This window comes from Phoca vitulina, unplaced genomic scaffold, assembly GCF_004348235.1.
Source record: "Phoca vitulina isolate PV1807 unplaced genomic scaffold, GSC_HSeal_1.0 scaffold1, whole genome shotgun sequence".
Lineage (NCBI taxonomy): Eukaryota > Metazoa > Chordata > Mammalia > Carnivora > Phocidae > Phoca > Phoca vitulina.
Genome location: NW_022589704.1, coordinates 46,144,451 through 46,169,316, shown reverse-complemented (window position 1 = coordinate 46,169,316; position 24,866 = coordinate 46,144,451). Strand labels below are relative to the sequence as shown.

The 24,866-nt window shown below is 34.9% G+C and overlaps 1 protein-coding gene across 1 annotated transcript in view; it reads right to left on the bottom strand.

Annotated features, from left to right (window-relative positions):
- The window catches only part of CALCRL (calcitonin receptor like receptor), a 100,908-nt gene that overhangs the window by 70,517 nt on the left and 5,525 nt on the right, over positions 1–24,866 (bottom strand). Inside the window, exon 2 of the mRNA XM_032406534.1 lies at positions 10,029–10,096. The gene's annotated coding sequence lies outside the window, so the exon portion shown is untranslated. The remainder of the gene's footprint in view (positions 1–10,028; positions 10,097–24,866) is intronic.

The following is a 24,866-nucleotide window of genomic DNA, read 5'->3' as shown; positions in this document are numbered from 1 at the left end:
TTCCCTCTCTCGCTGTGTCTCTGTCTGTCAAATAAATAAATAAAATCTTAAAAAAATATATCTAAATGTTATCTAAAATAAATTACTATAAACCAAGGTTTAATTTGATGTTATTTATAACAATTCCAATCAGGATTTTTAGGATAATTTACGTAGTAATAACTACCATTTATTGTTTACTGTATGCTAAGCATTGTCTTAGGCACTGTATACTATCATATTCAATTCTTTTTTTTTTTTTTTAAAGATTTTATTTATTTGACAGAGAGAGACACAGTGAGAGAGGGAACACAAGCAGGGGGAGTGGGAGTGGGAGAAGCAGGCTTCCCGCGGAGCAGGGAGCCCAATGCGGGGCTTGATCCCAGGACCCTGAGATCATGACCTGAGCCGAAGGCAGACGCTTAACGACTGAGCCACCCAGGCGCCCCTATCATATTCAATTCTGAGGGTAACAAATCATTACATTCTTTCTCTTATTTTTTCCAGATAAGGAAATTAAAGCTCAAGTTCATCTCACTAGTGAAGTGAGCAAGCTAAGATTCCAACCTGAGACTCCCTGACTCCTAAACATACACTCTTTTTTTTTAAATTTTATTTTATTATGTTATGTTAATCACCGTACATTACATCATTAGTTTTTGATGTAGTGTTCCATGATTCATTGTTTGCGTATAACACCCAGTGCTCCATTCAGTACGTGCCCTCTTTAATACCCATCACCAGGCTAACCCATCCTCCAACCCCCTCTCCTCTAGAACCCTCAGTTTGTTTCTCAGAGTCCATAGTCTCTCATGGTTCATCTCCCCCTCTGATTTCCCCCCCTTCATTTTGCCCTTCCTACTATCTTCTTTTTTTTTTTTTAACATATAATGTATTATTTGTTTCAGAGGTACAGGTCTGTTATTCATCAGTCTTACACAATTCACAGAGCTCACCATAGCACATACCCTCCCTGATGTCCATCACCCAGCCACCCCATCCCTCCCACCCCCACTACTCCAGCAACCCTCAGTTTGTTTCCTGAGAATAAGAATTCCTCTTATCAGTGAGATCATATGATACATGTCTTTCTCTGATTGACTTATTTCGCTTAGCATAATACACTCTTAACCAGAACTACTTCTGGACCCTGTTATATTTCACTTCCCCAAATAGTCACTGGCTATATAGATATTTATCAGTACTATTTTGAAGTTTATATGAAGCATATGCTTCTCCCCCCATAGAACCATTACTAAAAGATCCATGTTTGTGGAGCATTTGCTTACTATGTGCCCACCACCATGGTAGATCCTGTAGAGAGAAGATATGAAAATAAATATTCCTTACTGTTCTTTTACATTCAACTTGGTTTCTTTGCTTATAGTAGGAGAATAAAAATATACTTCAAGAAAAAAATGGACCATATTAAATGATACTATGCAACTTCTGCCTTGAAATTGTTCATTTTAGCAATCACATACAATTTGAAATCTTTCTGACTCCAGAAAGTGTCTTTTTTTTTTTTTTTCAGAATTAGTAAAACAGTATGTAACATGATTTTGGAAGATTATGTAGTGAGGTATCTTTCAGATAAGCCATCCATGTGTGACCAGTTAACAGTTGAGGAGAATTAATCATAGAAGACACTTTTACCTCAGTATTTTATCTTGATACTAGCGATACACAGGAAGGACCCATATTTTTACATACAATTCTAGTGCAACACAGACTGTTGAAATGATTCAAAACAGAACACTGTCAGACAAAACTGAACTCAATGCCATTCATAGAAATTAAAGTTAGAAGGACCTAATGGAGGGGCGCCTGGGTGGCTCAGCCATTAAGCGTCTGCCTTCGGCTCAGGTCATGATCCCAGGGTCCTGGGATCGAGCCCCACATAGGGCTCCCTGCTCAGCGGGAAGTCTGCTTCTCCCTCTCCCACTCCCCCTGCTTGTGTTCCTTCTCTCGCTATCTCTCTCTGTCAAATAAATAAATCTTTAAAAAAAAAAAAGGACCTAATGGTTTTATTAACAATAATAGTAATAATAGTAATAAAAGCTTTTATTTGATGAGAACCGATTATATACATTTTATGTTTATTATCTTGTTTAAATATCATCATTTCACAATATAAACAAGATCAAATAGGTACAAAACCTTTACTTTATAGATGAGGACACTCAGGACCGGGGATGTGAAATGTCCTGACCACGTTAATGCAACTGGTCAGAGGCAGAGGAGAGACTAGAAACATGTCCCCTAACTCAAATCCCTATTTGTTATCCTATGCTGTCTCAGGGAAATCATCCCAAATATACAAAAGCCTGTGAACTGAGCTAACAGCATTTTTAGTATATATATTTTTTTAAGATTTTATTTATTTATTTGACAGAGAGAGACACAGCGAGAGAGGGAACACAAGCAGGGGGAGTGGCAGAGGGAGAAGCAGGCTCTCTACCAAGCAGGGAGCCTGATGTGGGGCTCGATCCCAGGACCCTGGGATCATGACCTGAGCCGAAGGCAGATGCTTAATGACTGAGCCACCCAGGCGCCCCGAGCTAACAACATTTTTAAGATAAAATGTGAACAACCAATTATATCCACAAATGGTCACGTGTTCTTTATTACTGAGATTTCAGTAGAAAATATATATTTACATATGGGTTCAGGCAGATTTAAAAATTGATGACTTCAAAGAGTTATATTTAATGAATAGAGTCTGTGCTTTGTCTTTATTTTTGTCTATTTCACCAATGTTTGAAGTCAGTTTGATACCCCTGCTAAGTCTGGCTTTATCTTCTGTAATAAAATAAATTTTATCTCAAACCTTTTTCAATATAAAAACTTAATGCCTAGTGGGTTTCTTAAGGCCCTGGTGCTAAGTAGGTTGCTACATAAAGAGAGAAAAATACAATTAAATGGCAATTGAAAGACCTGGAATAGACACAGTGGCCACGGTCTCTATGCACATGTGTGTGCTGTCTGTTAATTGGTAGCATTTTCATGTCAGGTTATGGAGAGCAATTTCAAAAATTTGATAGGTCAGATTTTTTCAACAGAGATACAATCACAGTGCTTATTTGAACAGAGTTTGCACTAAAACTGCATGAGAGATCTTGAGGCAACAACTATCCTGAAGTTTAAGATACATCAGCACAGGATGTGAGCCCAGTTAGAAAATAACTTGACAAATTCAGTGGACACTGGATTGGACATGAACCCAAAACAGGGTGATTTCTTGAAGTACAGATTGAACAGGATGTGACTATTTGGGGGCATCGTGAAAGGGATTTATCAACTCTAACACTAGTGATATCCTAAGGATAACAATATCCTTAATCAGAGAATGCTTGAAGTTCCAAGTTCACCGTATAAGAGAACATCCAGAAGAACATGGAGAAAGATTAAGTTTATGTGAAGAATGGAGTATTGCTTATAGATAATTTCTAAAAGGCATGATTATGTAGTTTGTTGTCATTGTATAGAATAGTCAATACAAGTATATTGAAAAGAAACATACTAATTTTGGTTGTGACACCAGGTTACTATTTTCTTTCTTTTAACCATTTTTTTATTTGCCTGTTTCTCTGTTTTTCATTTCAAAAATGTAGGGGGTTGTATCAAAAATCTGTAAGGATACTTCTGGTCCTACAAAGCTATAAAGCTAATATATTAGAATGTTGAATATAAGGCTTTTTAAAACTCTGTGCCCAGAAATGGCATCAGAGACTTCCAAGTTATAGAATTGTAATAGAGAGAATAGAATTTACAATTTACATTATAATATTTAGGTAGATAAGGCTTATCAGAGAAAACATGGCTATTCCGTGTTCACTACTAAAATTTTGCAAAGATTAATTTGACCTTCAAAGATTGTAATAGAAAATAATAATAGAATGTAATAGAAGAATTTTTCTTTCCTTTTTTTTTTTTTTTAAAGATTTATTTATTTATTTATTTATTTGGAGAGTGTGTGCATGTCTGCAAGCAGGGGAAGGGCAGAGGGACCCACAGAGGGAGGGGCAGAGGGAGAGGGAGAGAATCCTTAAGCAGACTCCCTGCTGAGTGGGGAGCCCCACACAGGGCTCGATTCCAGGATCCTGAGATCATGATCTAAGCCAAAATCAAGAGTCAGATGCTTAATTGACTGAGTCACCCAGGTGTCCGTAGAAGAATTTTTCTGGCTACAAAGATATGTAGACTTTTCCAAACCAGGCATTACAAACTGTAAATCAAAAAAATAGTCTTATGCTTTTTAACGTAATATATCTGTGTGAACACACTTCTTTCTCTTCATTTTTATTGCATGAATTTTTTTTCTCACAATGCATCTGAAGTTCAGCTAATGTTCTTCAAAGTTATATATATGTATATATGTATGTTTGTATATAATATTCCACCAAATATTCTAGCAAATGTAATGCAGAATCTGAGATGTTATAGAAGTATTTAAGATTATTTTTCCCTTGTAAAGAAAACACAAAATTTAACTTGATACTGTTGAGGAATATTTTTATGATATGGATATAATCATAAATTCTAAGGTCTGCTATGATTCAGAAAATTTACACTTATGATGGGAAAATTCATTCTAAAGTATTTTATGATTTTATATGTGTGTGTGTATTAGTGTTTCCAGTGATGTGGCAGCCTATGTGTCCTAGCACTGTTTTCTGGATCCTTTATTGAGTCTACGGCCATACCACCCTGAACGCGCCCGATCTCGTCTGGATCCTTTATTGAATGTCCAAAGACTTCAGAAGAAATTGAGAGTAAATAGGGAATAATAAACTTTTTCTGGAAATAAGTAACTAAGATTAGCACACTCTATAAAGTGGAATTCCAAATGATTTAAAGTTGGAGTTTGTTACTAATTATGCAGCAAACGTGAAAAACAAGTTGACTCTATTTTGAAATAATAAAATATAATAAATTCAGGTTGGCATAATTTTTTCCTTATAGATAGGAGCTATCCAGCTTAAAGCCTCGTTAACAGTAGCCAACTTTTATTTTTATAATGTGGATAATCTTTGCAATGAAGTAATTCTTTACAATGGGAATTGATAGTTATTGGTTACTTAAATTTCTCTTACTTTTTGGTGTCATGTAGACAAAACATTTGACAGAAGTGTTGAATTTTCATCTGGTGGTTTTGGGGTCATATAAAACAGCCTAAAACAAATAAAAGTAGGTTTAAAGGCTGGCTTGAGTTAACTAATTGTCACCAGTCTATTTGCCAGGTTTATTGAATCATAGCTTTAGTTTTCTTTAAATCCAGTCTGTTTCTCATGGCAGGCAAACTTTAGATTCAGCCTATTAAAAGCTACAACAGTTTGTGTTGGTTTTCCTTTGTCTTATATCTACAGCAGTCTGAGAGAGCAACGAACTTTTAGCCACAGCAGGAATTTCCTGTAAAATACAATAAATGACTGTGCTTTCCTCATATTCCACATCCTTTTTTTAATTCCTAGGTCCTAGGCATTTTTCCACTATTTTAGGTAGAAATTTGCTCGCTTTTACAGGAAGCAATACATGTAAATGTTTTTCAGTTTTTTAATAACTCATAGACTTATAAATAATATATGATTAAATATATTAGCAGGACAATGTACATTAATGGACCAAGCCACAAAGTAGAAGGCTTGCCCAGCTGGCACTTATTTTTTTATTTTTAAATGTCTTATTTATTTATTTGAGAGAGAGAGAGAGAGAGTGAGAGCATGAGCTGAGGGGAGGGGCAGAAGGAGAAGGAGAAGCAGGCTCCCTGTTCAGCAGGGAGCCTGATGCTGGGCTAATCCCAGGACCCCAGGATCATGATCTGAGCAGAAGGCAGATGCTTAACCAAATGGGCCACCCAGGCACCCCCCATCTGGCATTTATAAGTATATTGTGACTGATGGAATAACATAAACAGAAAATGAGATCATCTCAGAAAGATATAAATATGGGCAGTTTAGGAAGAGCGGGCTGGAAGCTAAGAACTAGCTCCTGATAGGTATAAATAAAGCGGCATAATCCAACTGATAATTTTATTTTGTCCCATTCAGGCTAAGGTCTGTATATTTTGGGACAAGGAAAGATTTTGTCAAAATCGATATATTCCATAAAAAGATAACTAGGTTGCTTTGAAAGGAAGCTTAAGGAAGGCCTGGGAGATAGGATGGAAGACAAATGAAACAATAATAAAATATCTAAGCAAAACAAATAATGTTTTTTTGTGGGGGGTGGGGAGGTGCTTTCTTTTTATGTGGGGTTTTCCTACATAGGGGAAATCCACATCACATCAACTGTTAGAATTCATCTGGAGTCTGATGGACTCTGGCTGAGATTTGGCCCGAAGGGTCTAATTCTTAATCATAAGTATGGATCTATCCCACTGAACAACCTTTTCAAATATAAAAATCCCTTCAATATAGGTACTCTCTGTTCAACTGACTGCTAATTTTCTGAGTCAGTGCATCTTGGTAAAAGGTTAGGGAGTTTTCCCACATCTAATGGCAACCTCTTATGTTTTTGCAAATGTATAATGTTCTTCATTATCAAAAATAAAACTTCATTATCAAAAAATAGAAGTAAGCTATTTGTTAATGATCATAAATTACAAATATAAGTTATTACACATAGAATTATAAGCCCCAGGTTCAAAGGAACTTTCTTAACCCCCTTATAATTTATTATCTTTAATAACAAAAGATAAGCCTTTTTGGTATGTCCAGCCCATTGCTTATAAAGCCTTGTATTTATTTGCTTACTAGTGGCACCAACAGCTCACTTCCATATGATATATGTAGTATCTAGTCACATTATTCCAGATCCAATTAATCTTATTGTAATTAAGCCAGAAAGATAAAGGTGGAAAATAAATCACTGAATGAGCAGGACATTTAAAAAACTGCAATGTTTGTTGTCTTCCCTTTCCTTTGAAGTGATTGCCTGGCTACTATGCAAACCTCTTCTAATCTTTTCATAGGAAAATTTTCAATGAAGTCTTCCTTGTTCAAAATCTTCTATGCAACAAAATATGCACCTTGGTGAAATTTTGTTAAAAAAATTTCCTGTACAAATGACTGTCAATGAATGTTTTTAAAAATCCTACTTGATTGCATTACTATTACAATTTCTGCAGGTAGAGCCATTTTGAAAATATATATAATTATCTTATCGGCATAAAATAATTTTTAATAAATAGACACTGTATTAGTAGATGAAAAACTAAAATGTATGAAGATGCTTAATTATCTCCCCGATAATCTATAAATGTAATGCAATCAAGGTAATGAATGATTCTAAAGTTTAACTGAACAAATAGCAAAAGACAAATGGACCTTAGAATCCAAAATAATTTTTTTAAGATTTTATTTGTTTATTTGACAGAGAGAGAGAGAGCACAAGCAGAGGGAGTGGCAGAGGGAGATGGGGAAGCAGGCTCCCCGCTGAGAAGGGAGCCAGACATAGGGCTCGATCCCAGGACCCGGGGATCATGACCTGAGCCAAGGGCAGAAGCCCAACCAACTGAGCCACCCAGGCACCCCTTCAAAATAATTTTGTTAACAGAATTTAGTAAATATAACAATTTAGTTAAATTTCAAATCAGTAATAGAAAAGATTAACTACTTAATGAAAAGTATTGATAAACCTATCAATTTGGAGGAAAAATGTATATCTGAGATACAATTTCAGTTGGATTAAGATTTAAATGTGAAAGTGGACTATCAAATTATTAGAAATTTAAAAATTAATATTGTTGCTATGTTGGGACATAAAAGGATTTTTAGTAAGATTATTAAACAGTAGTGGTAACTAGAAACAGATCCTTCTGTTGCCAAAGTTCAATCTAGCCAGAGATATTCTCCTTATTTTTTTCTTTCCCACCTCTTAACCATTGGTTATGTTTTTGAGTCTAATTGATGATTAAATAAAGCAGTGCAAAAATATTCAAAGTTGGAATTGAACTATTACAAATCACTTTGTTACAAAGAACTTCAGATAATATTTTATCTCATTCCTATCTTTAATTCAGCATAGTTACATTCAGAGGTTGTAGAATCTCAGAGCTGAATGGACCTGAGAAGTCTTATAGTGAAACCTGCTCATTTTACAGATTTGGAAAGTAGGAGTTTAGGAGACTTTTTGCCTTCTATCCCACAGCCATGGTAGATGAGCTAAGACTAGGAGTTCTCTAAGTTTCAGTTCTGAGCCTCTTTCATTAGGTTAAAATTAAACCATAGATGAGTCAAACTAATATGATAGCAAACTGCAATCCTGGTTCTCATTTATATTTTTTAATCTCCCCAGAGACAATTCTTCAACATCTTTCCTGCTGGAATTTAAATACATATTCACTTTAAACAGTGCTTGTTAAAAATAAAATTTTAAATACTACAGAAGAGTAGTATTTAAACTTTTATTAAACTTCTCCCAAAAAATCTTAGCAATACTCCTCAAGTCAGAGATCAATCTAATGAAGAGAAAACAGTTTAAATTTGTACCTTTCATTTTCAAGCCACTTCCAATTTATCTCCTTCACAGTATCCAATAGATGTTAAAATTTATAAGTTGGAAAGACACTTCGAAAAAATATTGTATAATCCTCCTAGTTTCCACATAAAGATGACTGGTACACATAGACAGTGGAGGTGAAAATCAGTTTTTGCCTGGTAAGTGAATTTTCTTCCATTTTATGCTCTTTCCTATATGTCGTCATTAAGAAAAATTGGGGCTGATAAAAATTGATCTGTCTCCACTTCACATAAAAAAGCTCAGGAAGAAAAATCCAGCTGTGAGATATAAGTAGGCATTTTGAGCATTCAAACCTTGCTCTAAGGAACAGTGAGTCATATAAAATGTAATGTGCAAAGGAAGCTGACACATAAAAGGATAGAACAACAATGATGAGTTCCCAAAGACAAGCTGTGGGAAAAAGAATAATTATAGAGGGTCTATTTTTGGGTCCAGCAGAATGACTTGGGAATTTAAAAATCAGAAGAAGGAATTATGTCACTTAGCTTTGAATTTAAGATAAAATTATTTAGGAGCCTTTTTTCATTAATGCTATTATAGTTTATCAGGATGATACATGATTGAATTGTTAAATACTTTGCAGTCTAAAAATAAGTTAGGACAGGAAAAGTACTTTAATTTTGTCAGGAAGGGGGCTGTGAGGTGTAATAATAATTGTATAATTAATATGTTATTGACATGGAAGTATAATGCTAAATATAAATTAAAAGACATATCCGTCTACAACAGTAATCTTTTTGGAAGCACCAGTGCCCCTGAAGCTTGTAATTAATGCCCAGGATTGAAATGGAAACTGTTTGGCCAGGGAGTTCTAAAAATAGTCTCTAGAACAACTTAAATCTTTAAAACAGCTTACCCCCCATTTTCCTGTTCCCTTATTTATAAGTGATATCCTCTTATGTTCCAATTATGGGAAAGTTTTACAATCATTTATAGGAATAGAACAGTGACTATATGATTCAGAAAAGAAAGAATTCTACAGAGGAAAGTTATTTAGTTCAAATGAGCAACCTAGCTCTATTATTTAATAATGTTAAACGTAATTTGTTTTCTATGTAATCCATATAGAAATATATATAGTTATAATAAGGTTACCTACAGACGTTGTATATGTGCATGTATGTACATACATGTATGTTTGTGCGTGTGTGATGTTTGTAGCAAATATTACCAAATTACTAATATTAATAAATCTGATTGGACCCATTCAAATTAATTAAACACTCCTAGTTCTCTGGCCAAGAGAACAAGAATTTAGGGACTAAATGCTTACCCTGAGGTCCAGGAAATAACTTCATAAGGTTGCCAGATGTCCATATGTCCATCTCTACCAGCATTTTGTTAGACTACCTTTCAAAGTTTTCCTTTATTCGGGAGTTATTTGACATTAAGTTATAAATTAATGTGAAATTCTGTGAAATCTTTCTTACTATTGTTAACATGTTCATATTATTCTCAACTTCATTGGCAATCCAACATGTTCCTTTATTTAGGTCCTGAATGTTGTTTTGTAATGTATGCAATACCTGAAAGTAGGGCCATCCAAAGTTTTGACAGGTGGCAGCACAAGTGGTTGGTGTATCATCGTAGAACCCTGGATGACAAGAGAACATTCCTGTGAATTTGGTAATATTAGTAGTGAATAATGGGACTTTACAGAATTTAACTTAGTTATATACTAGTGTGGGTTTTTTGTTCAAACCATAAACCCCTGTATTTTAAATGTTGAATTTTAATGGGAAGTTGGGAGATGTGTCAGGAACTTTTAGGTTGCCAGGTTGCCATCACGCTAACCTGGAAGTAATCAAGAACTTTGTTCTTGGCACCTTATTTTTTAATAATGAAGATTTTAAGGGGTGCAAACATGAAGGATGGTCCCTGTTCAAGATCTTAGCAGTTGGAAGAGGTGGATGCCCTGAAATGTTCAGGAGAAAGGTTGTTCCTGGAAGTATGGAAGGATTGGTCAGTGGTTCTGAGGGTGGAATGACATAGCCAGTTCAAAGTACAGAAAGAAGGTCAATGTGATCAAACTGGAATGAGTGAGAGGCAAAGAGTGTCACAGGCCTTGTCAAAAAAGGAGGCAGAAGTTAGATCATGGCAGGTTGGCATTTAACTTTCTTTAATTATAGGACATTACCAAAAAGTGAGATTCACCCACCGCTGAACAAAGACTTAATGTATATAAATGGGGTTTATGCCTCTTTTCAGACTCAAACTAATGTTGAAGGCAAGATATAGCTGTAATTGAATTTAATCCAGCTTTGCACTTACATGGTATTTGGACTTACTGAACTTCAAAAATGTGAAATTTGTGTTCACAGATTATTTATCTCCATTAGTTTATATTGTGATATGAGAGGTTTTTATTGAACTTACTTTTATGGATCATCAATTTGTAGCTACTTCTAACAACAACCTTTGAATTATTGCCAAGGATTTCTATGAAGTCAATAGAGATATTTACATGAAAACTCGAAAGTTAAGAAAGCTATGTTAAAAGCAATCTCTGTAATAAGATTTTTGTGACTCAAAAAACATTTTGGATTACTTTGTAAAGTTGTACACCTTCACATATTTTTAATAATTTATTATATATTATTTTAAATTGTATAGTATATGTTACAATTAGGATCATGATCTAGTCTTAGTGAGGAGATGTGTATTTTTACACCAACAAACACTGCACATTTTTAGCATCTGGATTTTCTACAAGCTATTTTGGAAAAAATAAAAACTCTTGTCAGTCTCAGGCTTTACTGGCATATATATAGAATTCAGAAGGTTCAAAGTTGAAGTTTATTTTGAGTGTTTTCCCAACTTGTTAGAAAATAGCATATGAAGTAGAAAGGACCATGAAGTGTTACTGGTTTTCTTCTGCATGGCTCTAGAGATTTTATTTTCACTCCAGCTGAAAATGCTTCTTTCCACCATTTTGGTGATTTGGGATAAGTAAAAAACAAGTATGTCAGTAGTTTCTTCTGGCTATCAGAAAATTTACTGATGAGGGGAGGGGGTGGGAGGATGGGTTAGCCTGGTGATGGGTATTGAGGAGGGCACGTTCTGCATGGAGCACTGGGTGTTGTGCACAGACAATGAATCATGGAACACTATATCTAAAACTAATGATGTAATGTATGGGGATTAACATAACAATAAAAAAATTTTTAAAAAAGAAAATTTACTGATGAGGTAATTTTGATAAGTAAACACATTGTACATTTTTTTTAAGATTTATTTATTTATTTGAGAGCAAGAGAGAAAGCTCGAGAAAGAGCAGGGGGAGGGGCAGAGGGAGAGGGAAAGAATCTCAAGCAGACTCCCCACAGAGTGTGGAGCCCTTTGCGGGGCTCGATTTCACAATCTTGAGACCTTGACCTGAGCCAAAATCAACAGTTGGGCATTTAACCAACTGAGCCACCCAGACACCCCAATGTGTTGTACATTTTAATAAAATCATGCATATGTCAGCATGGTCTGACTTCCACTTTTCTCTGAAAAATATCTGTGTCTGTAGTACCAAAGGTTAATTAACATCCAAGAAGAAAAGATGCAAAGAAAACATAAAGCCTCTAGATAGATCTATCTAGAGAAACCCCAAGAGAAAGCTATTTTTGTTCAAGCAGTGCCATTGGCTGAACTGATTAGACAATGAAATCAAAATCAACTAAACCCTAAAAACAAAAGAAATATAACAAATAAGAATAATAGATAAACCTTATTAATGTAATGTCATGGTGAAGCACAACAATTGAGCTAAAAAGATGTAAATCTAAGTATATTTAGTAAGAAGAAACAAAACATTGAAAAAATATGTGGGTTAGATTCAGCTAATATTTATAAGGACAATCAAGTGGTTTCCAAAATGAGGGATTATGTGAAAGACACAAACTCTAATGCCTTCTATAGTGTTTTTTTCTGTATAAGAAATAATTTTTACCACAGTAGAGAGACACTATCTCTTTCAAGAGATTTGTAAGCTCCATAAATGATTTTAACTATTCGAAAAATTATAAAAAGCATACAACACATGTCATTATGCGTTTGTTCAAAGTCATAGACTTAAACACCAAGAATGAACCCTAATGTAAACTGTGGATTTGGGGTGATCGTGCTGTGTCAACTGTAGGTTCCTCAATTGTAACAAATATGCTACTCTAGTGGCAGATGTTGATAGTGAGGGAAACTGTGCATGAATGGGGACAGAGCCGTATGGGTAATCTTTGTTCCTTCCAATTAATTTTGCTGTGAACCTGTAACTGCTTTAAAAAATAAAGTCTATTAAAAAAAGTGCACATGCATCTGAATGGAATTATTCATTTTCTTCCTCTCTTTATTTTTAAGAGGTTTTGATGTGTGTTTGATGGGGTGTTTGAATAAAGGAAATGGGAAGTTAGAGATATGATTCTAGGCATTATCAGTTTGTGTTCTTGTCATGCTGAGAAATGCTATTTATACCTTCCCAGTCTTAAAAGTAATAAAATACACTTTCTCCTTTTCCTGGACCACCTAACCAAAACAAGATAGTCCTTCTCTTAAATAATTATGAGCAAAAGTGGCTTACCCATAATTCTACAACATCAAGTCACTGCTACCTAATTAAAAACAAATGTTTCAGAGAAAAATTTTAATTCTTTCTACATACAAATTTGCTGTGATTCATAATCAGGGCAATGCAAATTAAAATCACAATGATTTTACACTGAATCACAATGAAAATACTATATTACTCCCACCAGTCTGGCAGAAATTTAAAAGTTTAACAATAATAGAAAGTGTTGGAAAGGATGTGGTGCAGTGGAAACTTCATACCCTGTTGATGAGAGGATAAATTGGTACAAGCACTTTGAATTGCTAAACTCCTGAAATCCCACTCGAAACTATATTCCCTGAAGAAACTCAGGCATATGTGTACCAGGAGATTTGTAAAAAATACGTTCACTGCTTCATTGTTTGTAATAGTAAAATGGTGGAAGTAATCCAAATGAAATACACTATGGTATACTCATACCATAGAACACTCCAACAGTGAAAAGAAAGAAACAGCTACATACATTAATAGGGCTGCATCTCCAAAATGCTAAATGAAAGAAGCAATCTCCGAAGACTATATTCAGAGTGATTGCACTTTCATAAAAATAAAAATAAAAACAGCAAAACTAAATAACACATTGCTTAAAAGCATGTATGTATGTGATAATGCCATAAAGTAAAGCAAAGGAATAGTAAGTACAAGTTTGGGTAATGGCTTACTTCTGGGGCCATGTGTGTGACTTAACTAAGAGGAACATGATGGACAAGCTGGGTTCCATAAACAGGCATTTATTTATTTAAACAGTATATTTATGCTATGTATAATCTTCTGTATGTACAAGATTTTTAAAATTAGAAAACATTTTTGTAGAACAGTATGAAGAGTATAATTCCTTAATCTGGGATTATGTATTTGTTGTGGATTTATGGATCAAAATATCAAAATGCAATGTATTTGGGATAGGTCACAGCACTGGGGTGGGGGAAATGCAGCTGCCTCACACATCACCAATCCAAGTTGAACGTTTACTTACTTTTGTCAGGATATTGTTAAGATTAGACCTCCTTTGAATATTTCACAGTTAAATCACAGTCAATGCACAATTTAAACACTTAGAATTTTATAAATATGATTTAGGTGTATGAATTCTATTTGACTTTAGGTTACTTTCTTAGTTGTATGGAAGAAATTTTGGAACACCAATGATGAACAGCCCATGAATCAATTATGTGTGTGTGTGTGTGTGTGTGTGTATTTACCCCTGAGTCCAGTGAAAGAGGAAAGGGTCAGTAAAGTTATATTTTGGATTATTACCAGGTTCTCAAGACTTTTAGGATGATTCAGACAGGGAAAATGCACCCCCAAATGACAAAACTAATAATTCTCAAAGCCAAAATTAGAAGAGAAAGTAATATATATGTCTTGTTATTTATATGTAGTTCGTGTGAATTAATGCTTGTTATTTTATTATTTAGAAAGAGAATCACTTGGTTTAAACATGTGTCTTGTTCATGCTTTTATTTTGTTATTATATATTTGAACCTAACTGTGCTTTTATGTCTTAAGTCTCACCACATCCAGAGTTTAGTAGAGAGAAAACTATTTTCAGGGCACACAGGGATCATTTAAGCATTCCTCCCTCTGTATGCTGAGTGATCTCAGCCTGATTTGGTAGATTTGGAATTAGCCCAGGGATTTGTATTTTACCAAACAGTTCTGCTGCTTTAGATGTGGTATCATGAATATAGCCCAATATCTGTGCTGCCTTTTGAAAAAGTGTCCTAGACAGACTAAGACTTGCCAGTAGGTCAGACCCTATGAACTCTTACAAGTACAGTCATTATCTTGACTAATAGGGCCCAAGCCTTAGAACATGATTATCATCTGGGAGGTGGTGTTTGCCTCTTGCAAATTCTTCATAAACACTCTTCACCTCTTATCAGAAGGAATAATTTCTAGGCTTAACCCTCAACCCAATTTCCCAAACAAAAGGGTAGATAAAGTTTTCCTATCTGAATTGTTGGGCCAAGCAGTTGGGAGGCATTTACATACTAACTTTTTGTCCATGGCCATGTATTCCAAGTGTCTCCACATCTTAATTTATGCAGTTCAGTGCTGGATTTGTACTTTCTAACCTTTCTGGCAAATAAAATATATCTTATTGAACCAATTTATCTTCTTTTATTGCCTCCCCTTTTATCTTCTCTCTTTTCCTCTCTATTTTGTTCACTCCCTTTTCTTGATCTAATTTCTTTTACTTTCAAAACCCATCTCTCACTCTGGTTTTATGTCAGTCTGTTTACTCAGTGAGCAATAATTACTAAGTTAATTGTATTCTTACAGTCATATATATATCTGTTCTCTAGAAGAAAAATTTTCTGAATCTTCTCATTTCTCTGTTCTCCAGATTGGCCCTTCACTCCCTAACTTGTTCCTTTCATGTCTTGTTTTATCAATTTATGGTGAATCTTCAAACCCTTCATCTTGTCATTTACCAAAGGTACTGTCACCAGACCTGTAACAAAATGCAGTGTTCTGGATTTACTCCAGGATACGATGCATGTAAACATGGACAGCACATTTGTTCCTTTAGAGATGTCTGAGGTGAGGACAGCTAGAAAGAGGAATTAGTTAAAATAGGACTAATTAGAGAATTGTTAATAACATTGGTTTGGGCAACATCATGAACTACAAAATTGATTTAAGGTCCTATTCTGTGCTCTAGGCTAGCTAGGTATGTCTCTGGTGTTACTATCAACCTCCTGGAACAGAGATACTTAACACAGTCAAGGTGATCTAGCAGATATAAAAGCTGAAAAATTACTAAAATATATATATGTATATTAGGATATATCTTTAAATCCACTATGCAACAGAGAGCCAATTGTAATATTTAGTGAAACTATTTTAAATTGACAGCAATTTTTTATATCAGGCAATTATTCAAACCTCAAAACAGCCTTTTTCATCCTACAAGTAGCACTATTAGAAAAGGCTCTCGAGAATATGTGGTGTCTCCCCTGAATCTTGATGAGAGAGAACAAATATTTTGGCACTGCCGTTTTCTGAATCAGACTACTGTGAGTATCTATTTGTCACTGTAAGGACTGATACTAGCTTGAGGAAAGTATAAAGTATGTCTGCTCACTGTAAGAAATTAGTCCTTTTTGCATTCTATTTTTAAATTAATTATTTTTTAAGATTTTATTTTATTTTTTTAAGATTTTTTTTATTTATTTGAGAGAGAGTGAGAGAGAGATATCACATAGGCAAAGGGAGAAGAAGAAGCAGACTTGTCGCTGAGCAGGGAGCCCGATGTGGGGCTCGATCCCAGGACCCTGAGATCATGACCTGAGCTGAAGGCAGATGCTTAACCAACTGAGCCATCCAGGCGCCCCTATTTTAAAAGATTTTATTTTTAAGGAATCTCTATACCCAACGTGGGGCTTGAACTCACAACCCTGAGATCAAGAGTCACGTGCTCTTCTGACTGAGCCAGCCAGGTCCCCCTGTAAAGTAATTTAAACGAAGTACTTGAATTGAAACTTCTATTGGGGCTTTTATTGATGTAAAGGTTATTTTTAAGTGCTTTTTTTCAGCATTTTGCCAAGCTCATCTAGATTAAAATTTGTCAGTTGTCTGTTGGTCTCAACTTTATTTTATTATTATTAATTTTGTCTATTTTAAGCTACTTGGGACAAAGAAAACGTGTTGTAGAATATTGGGTTGTGATGCTATCTATAAACATACCAGAAATAAATTGAATGTAGACTAATCCTTAAAACAAAATACAGTTTTTGTAAGGGCATTGTTATCATTTATGTTTTGTAATCAAAAATTTATTATAAGTACATTATCTGATAATGACCATATCCAATAAAGTCAGGCAAGAAGAGTTAAAGAATAGGAAAGGATGGTGGGAAGAAGAAGCTATTTGACAGTTTGCTTTTATGTTTTGAGCAATACTTCATTCAGGACGGAGATTTGTTTAATTCAAGCTGGTTTTGTTGCTTGTGGTTTAAAATTTGGCCAGTGTGTTATTAGATGATATGTTGAAATAAACAGCAAACTAACTTGAACACATTTTATATACATATTTTCTCTGAATATTATGAGCATAATTTAAGAAGCAGTCTTTTTCGGTGGCGCCTGGGTGGCTCAGTCGTTAAGCGTCTGCCTTCGGCTCAGGTCATGATCCCAGGGTCCTGGGATCGAGCCCCACATCAGGCTCCCTGCTCTGCAGGAAGTCTGCTTCTCCCTCTCCCACTCCCCCTGCTTGTGTTCTCTCTCTCGCTGTGTATCTCTCTCTGTCAAATAAATAAACAAAATCTTTAAAAAAAAAAAAAAAAAAGAAGCAGTCTTTTTCTCAAAAGAAAATTACTGTTTCATAACATTTATGGTTTCATAACAATTATTATTGTTACACACAAGTGACATGCATATCTGGGCTCAGAAGAAAAAAACCCACTTATGATATTTCTAGGTAAATGAATGATTAGCACTCTGTTTTAAAAGAAAATAAAGTTAGCTATATGAATCTCAACACATAGAGAATCTAAATTAAAAAAAACAAGTATCATCATAACTTGTGAGATGAGTCAATTCAGAAGATATATTTTGTGAAAATCCATCATGAAGCCCTCAAACAAATCATGACTTTATGTAATGACAAATATATATTTCAGTTTATAAAAAAAATTATTTGCCTTAATGTTTGGAAAATGTCCAAAACTATACAAGGATGAAAGGGCATTGACAGTTGGTTTTCTTTTTAGAATTATCTTTAAACATTTATAAATCAACACTTAGAAGCTTGATAAATAATAGATTTTCAAGCACTTAACACATCACTTATCACACAGTTGTATAATTTTTTGGGAATTAAACAAGCTTGTATTCTACATATATATATATATATATTTTTTAAATGATTGCTTTACTTTTTTTCAACTTCACCGCTAAGTTTTTTCTCCTTCTATAGACTTTTTAGTGTTACTGTCCAGAAAGGCAATAAGTAATGGAGTAAGACTTTTGTTGGGAGACAACAGTTGGCAGGTCTGCCAGGTTCAACAAGAAATTCTGCCAAGTTCAGCCATTGTTTGGCCATTTGGGGAAATGCTTCAACATTTTGTGTTAAAATACCAAGCAACCTTCTCATTTACCCTAGTTTGAAAGGTCACGCCTTGGAATTCAGTGAAACCTGAACACTAACGACGTTACAGAAAGCATCTTTACTAATTTATTTCCCTTTATAAGAGCAGTGGAGGGATAAATATTAGGTTGACCTAAGAATAATAAAATGATAATTAGTTTCTGAATATTTTCTCTTTGGCAATGGGTCATGTTTCTAACACCTTCAAAATTTCAGCTCTAGCATCTATTGTATACTGGATACAAAATCACATAGAGTCACCATCTAGTTTTCTGTGGAGACTGATACAAAGAAACATATTCATTCATTTAATCATTTATTGAGCAGTATTTAAGCACTATTAGGTGCAGGCACTTATCTAGATGCTTAGGATATATTAGTGAAAAAAAAAGCAGACAGAAGTGCTTGTACTTGTAGAGTTTTTATGTGTTAAAGATATGGACAGAAAATAAATAATAAGATAGAATATATGTAAATTATAGTCGATGGTTTGTTGCAATGGGATTGATGTTACAGGAAAAAGCTCGCACAAGCTAAAATAGATAAAGATGAGCAAAAGGGTTATGGTGGTGTAGGTGCAGCTGACTTTAAATAGTGTCTAGGTTAGGTCCCCAAAAAAGGTTTGTATCTGAGCAAGACTCCAGGGAGGAGAGGAAGGTGGCATATGAATTTCTGAGAGAAGAGCATCCTATGCTCTTTAAAAGGAACCCACAGATAATTTTTAATCTTGTTTCGGATAATGTGTTTACCTTTCTTCAGTTTTATGCCAGTTGATATCAGAAGTACTAACAAGAAGTATATTTGTCTAAAGGAAGAAGAAATACTGAAGTCTGGAATCCAGGAACTACAGGCCCACAAATAAGGAAGATTAGCATTTTTTCTATATTCAGGTGCTGTAATGACGGATATATGATGAAGAGTAAAGGAGACATAATAAACTTAAAAAGTTAGTTAATTCATTCAAATAGGTATTCCTTCATTAATTTCTATTATAATCTTATATCAATAAATATGATGCACAATGACCTTTGTTGTTTATTATAAATTTAATTCTAAAGCGTTATCCAAGTTAGAATTGATAGAAAGGCTAGAAAAGCTCATATGTTTTATTTACAGTCTGTGTCCTTCCCTGATTATAAAATTATGCAGTTATATCTGGAAGTAAAATCATAGGCCAGAATGTAGAACAATCCTTGAAGTCTACATGAGTTTGAGTAATTAGGAGTGGAATGTTGTCTAAATGTAGAAATCTAACTTTTTTTTTTTTAAAGCAGATGTTACTTCAAGATCTACATCATAGTTATACTTAACGAAACCCTCTGAGGACATATAGAGCTAGAGTCTCCTACTTCTGTTAGAAACCCATTAACTAGATTTATTTACCTTATTCAGGACTCTAGCTTCAGAAACTATATGTAACATGAAAAGTTTTGAACATGTAGTCCTTTATGGTACAGATAGTACTAGAACTGATATAGTTGAGAGCTTGCAACCTTAAATGTGTAGTTTTTTATGATGTTGAGAATTTAGTGAATAATCAGCTTTCAGGATTAATCTGAAAAATCACACAATTAGTGAATTTTTAAAGGATGTTTGAGTTATACAATGACTCAAACATAAACTCTTTGTTAATTTTGGTGTATTTATTTTGAAGGAAGTAGGCTGGAATCTGGCTCATTAAATATGGACATACATTAATTTTATGATCAAAAAGATTCAGTAAGTGTTTTCTAATAATTTTGAACTGATAACATGGAACACAACACAGGAAATCCTTTTGGAAAGTGTATAATTAAGGAAGTTAACTCATGTGAGGAATTCAATTAATTAAAATATTGAACAGTATTTAGGAAAATCATTTTACGGGCTTCACCCCTGCCAGTTTGTTCTAGACCTTAATACTTGCTCATATCTCATTTGAAGGCCTTCCTGTTCAAATTAATGAAACCAAGCATTCTTCAAAGCTTTATTCTTAAAATATCTTTCTTTAACCACATTCTATCTTTAAAATGAACAGTTTCTGATACCCAACCATGATGTTTGCAATTAATTTAGATACGAGGAAATCTTTCTGTTAAAGTATGAAAAGTCAAAGTTATATTAGAAGCAGTTGAAAATAAGATATTTCAGAATATCTTAACCAAAGCACATACAATTGTGAACTAGGTAGAGTCCATTAGACTGTTCTTTATTTCAGGGTTGGGTTTTTTTTTTCTTTTTTTCATGTTTCATCTATAATCCAGGGTTTCCTAAATATAATAAATATGTACAGAAAATATCTGATTTATCAAGTTTTGTCATTTTAAAAAACATCCTGCTTCAGGCATTCAGTCCTGACCTTGGGACAAGATGAAAAGTCGAGTGGAGGCCAGCAGAATAAATGAAGAGTTCATACTTTAATCGGGACTGAGCACTGAGGTGGAGCTGATATTGTCCAGAGCAGGGGTCCTGTCTTGTTTATCTTTAACATCTAGCACTGGGCCTGGCACATTGTGAGTGCTTGCTAGACTGAGGATCATTCTGTTTAACCCTAGTGCCCCTCCATAGCAATAAGTCATATAACTGTTCTCTGATAGGATTAAATTCTGGTGTGAACAGAAAGTTCCCCAAATAAGATATGCAAGGAGAACAGACTTTAATTTCCTAAAAGAAAGAACAATTCTGGAAGGTCTTATGTGAATCATGTAGAGGAAAAACAAGCTACCTTTTTTGGGGGGAGTGTAGAAACCTTATATCTTTCATCCTCCCTCATTTATAATGTTATTGTTTTAAATATTTCTTCTACCTATATTTAGAACCAAATCAGACTCCACCCCTCTCCAAAAAAAAAAAAAAAAAAAAAAAGCACTGAGTAACTGGAGAATATATACCGTGCTCATAATTAGATGACTTAACATTATTAAGATGTTAATCATTTTCAATCTAACTAATGAATTCACTGCAATTCCAATTATTGTTCCAGCAGGAATTTTTAAAGAATTTCCAAAATCTAAAAACCTAAATAATTTTGGGGAAAAAAGAGCAAGTATGGACAAATACCCCTAACTAGTTGTAACAGTTAATTTTATGTGTTAACTTGGCCAGGCTGTGGTGCCCTGTTTGATCAAACACTAGTCTGGATGTTGCTGTAAAGGTATTTTGTAGATGTGATTGACATCTAACATCAGTTGACTTCAAGTAAAGGAGATTATCTGTATAATGTGTCTGGGTCACATCCAATTAGTTGAAGGCTTTAAGAGCAACAGTGAGGTTTTCTGAAGAAGACAGAGTTCTTAAAACTTTTGTTTTCCAAGCTACTCTTAACTACCAGAGGATAGAGAGTAACTACTGGGAGTTTGGTTTGGAGGAAGGTGAGGGTTAAACAGGTATAGATGAAGGAACTTAGTGGAAGAAAGTGCATACACAAAGAAAGATGGGAAATTACCTTGCAGATTCTACCTACCATATACAGGCATGTCTCATTTTCTTGGGCTTCTCGGCTATTGTATTTTTCACAAATTGAAGATTTTGGTAACCCTGCATTTAATAAGCTTATCAGTACCATTTGTACAATAGCATTTGCTAACTTCATGCCTCTGTGTCACATTTTAGTAACTCTCTCAATCTTTCAAACTTTTTCATTATTATTATATTGTTATGGTGATCTGGGATCAGTGTTCTTTCATCTTACCATAGTAATTGTTTTGGGCATCACTGACCATGCCAATATAAGATGGCAAACTTAATAAATGTTGTGTGTATTCTGACTGCTCACGCATCTCTGTCCCTTTCCATGGGCCTCCCTATTCCCTAAGATACAACCATATTGAAATTAGGCCAGTTAATAACCCTACAATGGCCCCTAAATGTTGAAGTTGAAGAGTTGCATATTTCCCATTTAAAATCAAAAGCTAGAAAAAGCTGGAAATGATTAAGCTTAGTGAGGAAGATATGTTGAAAGCTGAGATAGGTCAAAAGCTAGCTTTCTTGTACCAGTTAGCCAAGTTGTTAATGCAAAGGAAAAGTTCTTGAAGGAAATTAAAAGTGCTACTCCAGTGAACACACAAATAATGAGAGAACTATAGAGTCTTATTGATGATATGGAGAAGGCTTCAGGATGGGTTAGCCCGGTGATGGGTACTAAGGAGGGCATGTATTGCATGGAGCACTGGGTGTTATACACAAACAATGAATCATGGAACACTACATAAAAATAAATAATTAATTAAAAAAATATAAATAAATAAATAAATAAATAAAGAAGATCAAACCAGCCATAACATTCCCTTAAGCCAAAGCCTAATCCAGAGCATGGCCCTGACTCTCTTCAATTCTATGAAGGCTGAGAGAGGTGAGGAAGCTGAATAAGAAGTTTGAAGCTAGCTCAGGTTTGTTCATGAGGTTTAAGGAAAGAAGCCATCTCTATAACATAAAAGTGCAAGATGAAGTAGCAAGTGCTGATGTAGAAGCTGCAGCAAATTATTCAGAAGATCTTCCTAAGATCATTAATGAAGGTGGCCACACTAAACAACAGATTTTCAATGTAGACAAAACAGCCTCCTACAGGAAGAAGATGTCCTCTAGGACTTGCGTAGCTAGAGAGGAAAAGTCAATGCCTTTTCAAAGCTTCAAAGGACAGGCTGACTCTTGTCAGGGGCTAATGCAGCTGGTGACTTCAAGTTGAAGCCAGTGTTCATTTACCATTTTAAAAATCCTAGAGCCCTAAGGATTATGCTAAATCTACTCTTCCTGTGATCTATAAAATAGAACAACAAAGATTGGAGGATGGCACATCTGTTTACAACATGGTTTACTGAATATTTTAAGCCCACTGTCAAGAACTACTGCTCAGAAAAAAAGTGATTCCTTTCAAAAGATTACTGCTCATTGAAGATGCACCCGGTCACCCAAGAGGTCTGACGTACAATGAGATTGTACAATGAGATTAATGTACAATGAAATTAATGTTGATTAATGTTGTTCTCATGCCTGCTTAGACAGCATCCGTTCTGCAGTCCATGAATGAAGGAGTAGTTTCAACTTTCAAGTCTTATTATTTAAGAAGCACATTTTCTAAGGTTAAAACTGCCATAGATAGTGATTCCTCTGATGGATCTGGACAAAATAAACTGAAAACCTTCTGGAAAGGATTCACCATTTTAGATGCCATTAAAAACATACATGATTCATGGGAAAAGATCAAAATATCAACATTCACAGGAGTTTGGGAGAAGCTGATTCCAACCCTCAAGGCTGACTTTGAGGGGTTCAAGATTTCAGTGAAGGAAATAACTGAAGATGTGGTAGAAATAGCAAGAGAACTAGAATTAGAAGGAGAGACTGAGGATGTGACTGAATTGCTGTAATCTCATGATAAAACTTTAACAGATGAGCAGTTGCTATTTGTGGGTGAGCAAAGATAGTGGTTTGAAATGGAATCGATTCTTGGGAAAGATACTGTGAAGATTGTTGAAATGACAACAAAGGATTTAGAATACTCCATAAACTTAGTTGATAAAGCAGCAGCAAGGTTTGAGAAGACGGACCAATTTTGAAAGTTCTACTGTGGTACAATGCTATCAAACAGCATCTCACGAAAGGTGTCAGTGGATGCAGCACTTCATTATTGACTTATTTTAAGAAATAGTCACAGCCACCCCAACTTCAGCTACCACCACCCTGATTAGTCAGCAACCATCAACATCAAGGCAAGACCCTCCACCAGCAAAACATTACAACTCACTCAAAGCTCCAGATGATGGTTAGCATATTTTAGCAGTATTTTTTAATTAAGATATATGTGTTGTTCTTTAAACATAATGCTATTGTACTATACTATTTACATAACTTTTATATGTACTGGGAAACCAAAAAATTCATTCAACTGGCTTTATTTTTTTTTTTTTAGAGAGACTTTTTTTTTTTTAAAGATTTTATTTATTTATTTGAGAGAGAGGATGAGAGGAGAGAGAGAGCACATGAGAGGGGGGAGGGTCAGAGGGAGAAGCAGACTCCCGCCGAGCAGGGAGCCCGATGCGGGACTCGATCCCAGGACTCCAGGATCATGACCTGAGCTGAAGGCAGTTGCTCAACCAACTGAGCCACCCAGGCACCCTCAACTGGCTTTATTAATTATGATGTCACTTTACTGAGATGATCTAGAACCAAACCCTCAATATATCTGAGGTCTGCCTTCACTTTAACCTAAGGTTTTGGGACCAGCATCCATTCACACTAGGGGTGACTAGATACCAGCCACCAATTGGAAAGGGAAGCAGAGTGGTTAAGAGCATGAGCTCTGGAGGCTGGATTCCCAGGATTCAGTTCTTGATACCTCCACTTGAATTGCTATCTGATTTGGGCACATTACTTAGAAGCTCTGTGCCTTGATTTTGGAGTTTCTTATAGGCAAGCAACAATAAACAACAACAATAATAATAATTCCTGAGGCTTTGGGGAAAGTTAAATGAGTTTATACATGAGTAATTAATAATGTACACGGCAGAAGGCAAATCCTCAAAGAAATCAGCTAAATAATCTCAATAGGGCAAGCCACCCTTTGAAAAGGGGTTCTCCTGTATTAGTGCAGTATGGAAAAATTCATCCACTGCTAACTTTGGGAGGGAGAACTGCAGCTGGGAAGGCAGACTCTCCTGTTTGAGGCAAAAATAAAATTTATTTGTCCCTCAGGAGTATGAAGAT